This window comes from Rhinolophus ferrumequinum, chromosome 12 (assembly GCF_004115265.2).
Source record: "Rhinolophus ferrumequinum isolate MPI-CBG mRhiFer1 chromosome 12, mRhiFer1_v1.p, whole genome shotgun sequence".
Taxonomy (NCBI): domain Eukaryota; kingdom Metazoa; phylum Chordata; class Mammalia; order Chiroptera; family Rhinolophidae; genus Rhinolophus; species Rhinolophus ferrumequinum.
In genome coordinates, this window is record NC_046295.1 from 8371403 (window position 1) to 8377264 (window position 5862).

General features: G+C 46.9%; 1 non-coding gene across 1 annotated transcript; it reads right to left on the reverse strand.

The window, feature by feature from the left end:
• Nucleotides 1-959: 959 nt before the first annotated feature.
• TRNAT-CGU (transfer RNA threonine (anticodon CGU)) lies at nucleotides 960-1033 on the reverse strand. Its single transcript has one exon. It is a non-coding gene; the product is annotated as a tRNA-Thr (tRNA).
• Nucleotides 1034-5862: the final 4829 nt, after the last annotated feature.

Here is a 5862-nt window from a genome sequence, read left to right on the forward strand (position 1 = left end):
ATAGATCCAATTCTCTGTATGTATGTTATACGCCAATAAAAACATGGAGAGGCGAGTGGTGTCAGAAAAGATCTTTTCCACTGAGGGTGCCGTTGGCAAAACTACTCAAAGGAAGCAGGTTGATTTCATGACCAATGGACACAGAATGATTCCCCCAGTTTCTTAGCTCACTCCAAGTATGTTTGCTTTCACATTTGTCTAAATATCTGTGCCCACAGCTTTTACGTTTCTGCACATGTCAAAGAGTCATTCTATTTTAGTCACATTTTTTATTTCCTATATTTTCCGATGCTTTGACATCCTGGGGTTTTGCAGACTCAGGGAGGGACTGCCCTTCCCAGGGTTAGCTAGTTCCTGTTGAGGGCAAACGACTTGCCAGTGAGCAAGCCTTTAATATGCAAACAAACGCATCCAGAGCCCATGCTCAGAACCACCTCCTCTGTCTGGTTTTTCCATTCCAGGAGACGACAGTCATTAGCCCTAATCACCAGGTACTGGACCGCTAGGGGTCACCACCATAGCTCAGAGCCCGCTGAAATTAGCCCAGCCATGGAATCCTAAACCTGCTCAGTGCTTACCCTGCCTCGCCCATTCCTTCCCAGGAAAGCCACAATAGAAGATGTGCCCGTGCTGCCTCCTCTCCCTTTTGCTGCCTGACGGCCCTTGGTGCTTCTGCATGTGGCCTGCGTGGTGTGCTGTGCTTCCTGTTTCTAGGGACCTATGAGTGTAACTCCTTCCTTCGTGGCAGTCCTTTCTGTCACGACACACATTTGTGTCATGACAGTCATTTCTGCATGTCTTACCCACATGATAACAAATCTTGTGTACACTTTAAAGCGCATTCATTCATTCCACGTTTTTTAAAACTTTTTTATTTATTTTATGTGTATTTTTCCAGGACCCATCAGCTCCAAGTCAAGTAGTTGTTTCAATCTAGTTGTGGAGGGCTCAGCTCACACTGGCCCATGCGGGGATCGAACCGGCAACTCCGGTGTTACGAGCACCACGCTCTAACCAACTGAGCTAACCGGCTGCCCCCAATTCCACAATTTTTAAAAGCACCTACTGTATTTCAGGCACTGTTTTCGATACCAGGGATAGAGCAGCGACCGGGCAAACAAGGTCGCAGCTCTCAGGGAGCTCATGTCCAGTGGACAAAGATCATAAACAAGCAAAGAAATAAATGTTTCTAGATCAAGGTAAGTGGTATTAATGAAATAGGCCAGGATGGGTCATTTCATGGTGTTTTGTGTTGTCTAGTTTGCTTGTTTGTTTGTAGGAAGACTGGTCAGGGAAACTCTCCCGATGGAGGTGACACTTGAGCCAAGGCCTAAGTCGTTGCTTGCCCACCAAGGGCACCCAGAGCTTGTGTTGGGTGCCTGGAGGCGTCCCAAAGAACAGAAATGATGTATCTCCCGCCGGTGCTCAGCCAGAACAAACTCTCTCCCTTTCTCAACAAGCAAAAGAGGGCTTGAATCCAAGAGAAAGTAATTTCCCGGCATCAGCAAAGTCCATGCCTGCTCCAATCAGGTCGCCTTCCAAATGCCGTAAAGCTGAGGCGGCCCAGCACCAAGACCCAGGGCATGGACTGCCTGCATGCCAGAATCCTCTGGGCAGCAACCGGCGTGCATGTGTGTTTACATAACTATTTGCAAATAAAAATTAAGTGTGCAGATCCCTGAGCACTTTTTCCTCCCCATCCCTGGGGACCCACTGCCTAGCTCAGCACAGCAGAAACACAGTCCTTCCCTGGTCACTGCACACCTGACCCCCCACCCCCACCCGACCCCCCCAGGCCTGCTCAGGCAGACCACCCTCCATCCACAATAACAGCACACAGAATACCCCACCTTTTAAAAAAAAATTAGATCCAACTTACTTTGGACAACATTGGAATCAAATCAGGGTAGAAAATTAAGTCACAGGTTCGTCAGTGGCCCATCATGGGTTACTGACCAGGCACAGGTCCTCTGGAGGCCTGCCCTGAAAGACACCTGTGCCCGGGGGCAGGGAGTAGGCAGCAACTTCCACATTCCGCTTCCTCAAAGCTCCCAGGCTGGGCCCGGGGGTGCCGCACTGGGAGCCCCCCACACACAGCCTGAGCCCTGAGGCCAGGACCCCACAGACCTCCCTTCATCAAAAAAAAGACCAGGGACCGCAGGTCTGAAAAGTCACTCCCATGTCTTGTTTCCATGGAAACCTCCAGGAAAGAGCCACATTTTACTTGGGGCAACTGGAACGGGCCACCTAAGGCCTGCTTTGCCACCATGAAAACTACACTTGGCACCTCGCTCAGACTCCTTTTCCACAGCCTTCTCTCTCCTCTTAGGGTCTGTGTCAGTGACAGCTTCTTCAGAGATCACTTCCTGTGAACCTCGGTTCTGTTACTACCACAGGCTTGTTTATCTTTGCCTCAGAGTCCCAAACGAGTTTGTCTCTCGCCATACAGCTCCCTGGTGAGTTTGTTTGGCTATTTACACAAATATAGCCTGTCAGCTTTGATAGTTATACTGTGGGAGTCTTTTTATCTGTCAGCAATGTCGCATCCAGAGTGGTAAAAACTCAAAGGGAAGAAAGGACAGCTCATATCTTGCAGCAATTTAAAACCAGCAGAGATCTCACCAAGAGCGGGGGGCTGGCAGTGCCAGAGAGGTTTTGTGTGGCCAAGGTACGATGCCACTGTCCTCCACGATCCCCAGCAGGCACTTGATGGCTTGTGAAAAGGTCCATTCCCTTGTACGAGGTCAAATCTCAAATTCTCAACGCTCCCAGCAGGCTTCAAAATGTCAACAAAGAATCTTTCTACTTATCAAACATTTTATATTTTCCCGTTTAAGCAGGAAGTCTGCATCCTGTTTAACCTAAGAACCAGACCCGAAGGATTGCAAGTTGGCAATTTAGTAACCTGTATACATAGGCAGTTCTTTGGGTAAATCAAAGCTTCCAGTGGAAAGTGCCTAAATCTTATAAAAGTAATTTATTTGCTTATCCACAAAATTATAATATTCACTTTGTTTGTGTAAACCCGCCAGACATCAGTCATTAATATATGAACCACAAGAAACTGTTTCAAGTAGGATTTCATCCCAGACATAGTTTCCAGTTTGAATCTGACATATTATACCTGGGAGGATTACAGGAAACCATAAATAATTCCTAATTCCTATGTATAATAAAGAATTTAAACACACACGCACGCACACGCACACACACGCACACACCAGGAAGCTGGCCATAGCACTATGCTGCCCCTTCTTGTAACCATCACAAAATAAAAGAGATGCCTCTTTCTGTCTGTAGTGATCACATCATTTAGGGTAATTAGAAAAACTTATTTGGAGGTTGGTACACAGTTCGAATCCAGGTGCCCAGAGCAGGATCTTGAACAGTGCTGGCAGGAACACGAGGGTCTCCCCTGCAGGATAGGGCCCAAGGCCGTGGTGGAACCCGCCGTGGGAAGCAGCCAAGCTGCTCAGGGTGGTGATAGCCAGCTCCACTGGCCCTGCTCTCTGCTCTTGGGCCAGGTAGGGGGCAAGCACATCAGAAACCTAGCCTGAAGCCTCACTCTGTTCTCCCAGATTGAAAGGAAAGACAACAATCTTGGGGCTTGAGAGCCCTGCGGGGTCTCTGTGCTGTGCAAGGTGGGGAGAGGGGTGGGGCTCCCAGCTGCACGTCCCCGGAGGGTTCACGCCTTGTTACCTAACACCACCCCACTGCCTGGCTCCCCACACCCCTAGTTTGAAGGACCCCTGGATTGCTCTGGTTTGCCAATGTATCTGGAAGAGGAAAAAAAAAAACATGGCAAGTGACAGGAACACCTTCCAGGAATCATTTGAGACGTGTCAAGTAGACTGCTTGCCTAAAGCTTCCCCGCTGTGGCCCAAGAACCTGACCTCTTCCTTTTAAAGAGTCTTACATTTGCCTCAATGCACGGGGGGCTCATTTTTCCCCTGGCTAATCATAGGATGTGGAAATAGTGATGCCTGGACCTGCAGAAGACGTTTCCTGGAAAAGGTAGCCTTTGGACAGACAAGCAAGAAATCAGGTGGGCGGGACATAGGGGCAGAGGCATTGCAAGCAAAGGACAGCCAGTGCCCCAGAGAGGAAACACAGAGGTCCCAGGGCCATGGAGGAATGGCAGATCAATCCACAGGATGAGCAGCCATGAGGCTGGGCAGAGGTACTGACTGGCGCCCAGAGGGCCCTGCGTTCCCAGCTGAGGGCTTTGGGGATTTTCTGGAAGCAAGCAAACACAACCGAAAAACTGCACGAGACCGACATGAAGTTAGACTTGCTCTTTAGAAAGATCACAGTGGCCACAGGACAAGAAGTGGGTTGGAGAGGGGTGACAGTGTAGGCAGGCAAACCAGCCAGGACAGGAGGAGAACCTGACCCCCCGGCAGCGCTTCTGGAAGCATCTGTGCTGTGCAGTGAAGGACCCATTTTGTTTTGTTTCCAGTCCTTCCTGAACAAATATGATACTTTTGTAAAATGAATTACCAGAAAAAATAAATTTTAAAAAGATGTACAAAACACAAGCCTTAATTTTTTAATAAAAAAATTAATTCAGGTAAAATACACATAACATAATGTACCATCTTAACTATTTTTAAGTGTTCATTTCAGTGGTGTTCAGTAGATATTCACATTGTTGTACAACCAGTCTCTAGGACTTTTTTGTCCAGCAAAATGGAAACTACCCATTAATAAACAACTACTCCCATTTCCTTTTCGCCCCAGCGCCTGACAGCCACCATTGTACTTTCTGTCTCTGTGAATTTGACTACTCCAAGGACTTCATATAAGTGGAATTATAAAGTATTTGTTCTTTGTGACTGGCTTGTTTCACTCAGCACAATGTCCTCAAGGGTAATCCACGTTGTAGCATATGTCAGAATGTCCATCCTTTTTAAGACTGAACAATATTCCACATTTTGTTTATCCTTTCATCTGTCAATGGACACTTGAGTCTCTTCCATCTTTTGGCTGTTATGAGTAAAGCTGCTATGAATATGGGACACAAATATCTCTTCAAGTCCTTGCTTTCAATTCTTTTGGGTATAGACCCAAAAAAAGAATTGCTAGATCATACACTAATTTTATTTTTAATTTTTTGAGGAACCACAGTACTATTCCGTAGTGGCTGCACCATTTCCCACCAGCAGTGCACAGGTGCTCCTATGTCTCCACATTCTCACCATCACTTGTTATTTTCTGGTCTTTTGATAGTAGCCATGCTAATGGATGTAAGGCGAAACCCCAATTTTTTTGTTATTAAGTTCAACAGGTATAAAATTATCCTGTCAAATTTCTAGATAAGATTTTTAAACGTTTACTCTCAACTTTTGCACTTACCTCATTGCAGACCAATAACAAATATTTCCCACACTGGCCCCAGTCTGTGGACCAGACTTTGAGTAGCACTGCGTGGGCAATGTCCGTCCCTGGGGGGGAAGAGGACTGGACAGTGAGAGCCTACCTTTACCCAGCTCTTGTTTTACCCAGGTATTGGATCGGGAATGTTTAGACATTACCTGTATTCACCACTTAATCAGCACAACACCCCTGTGAAGTAGATGCTGTTATTATGCCCAGTGTATAGATAAGAAAACAGGCACAGAGGTCAGGAGTCTTGCGCAGCGTCAGCAGGTCAGGATGTGGTAGAGACAACTGTGAATCCCAGAAGTATGGCCTCAGATGTTGTTGTCGTTGTTGTTGTTTTGTTTCCAAGGATTACTTAATTAATTAGTCATCTAGGGGGAAAGATGGAAATTCTCCCAGGTTCTGGCTTGCGTGACCAGGTGGACAGGGATGCCAAGTTTGGAAAGAAATGTGATCAGTCTAGTTTGGGATATGTTGAGG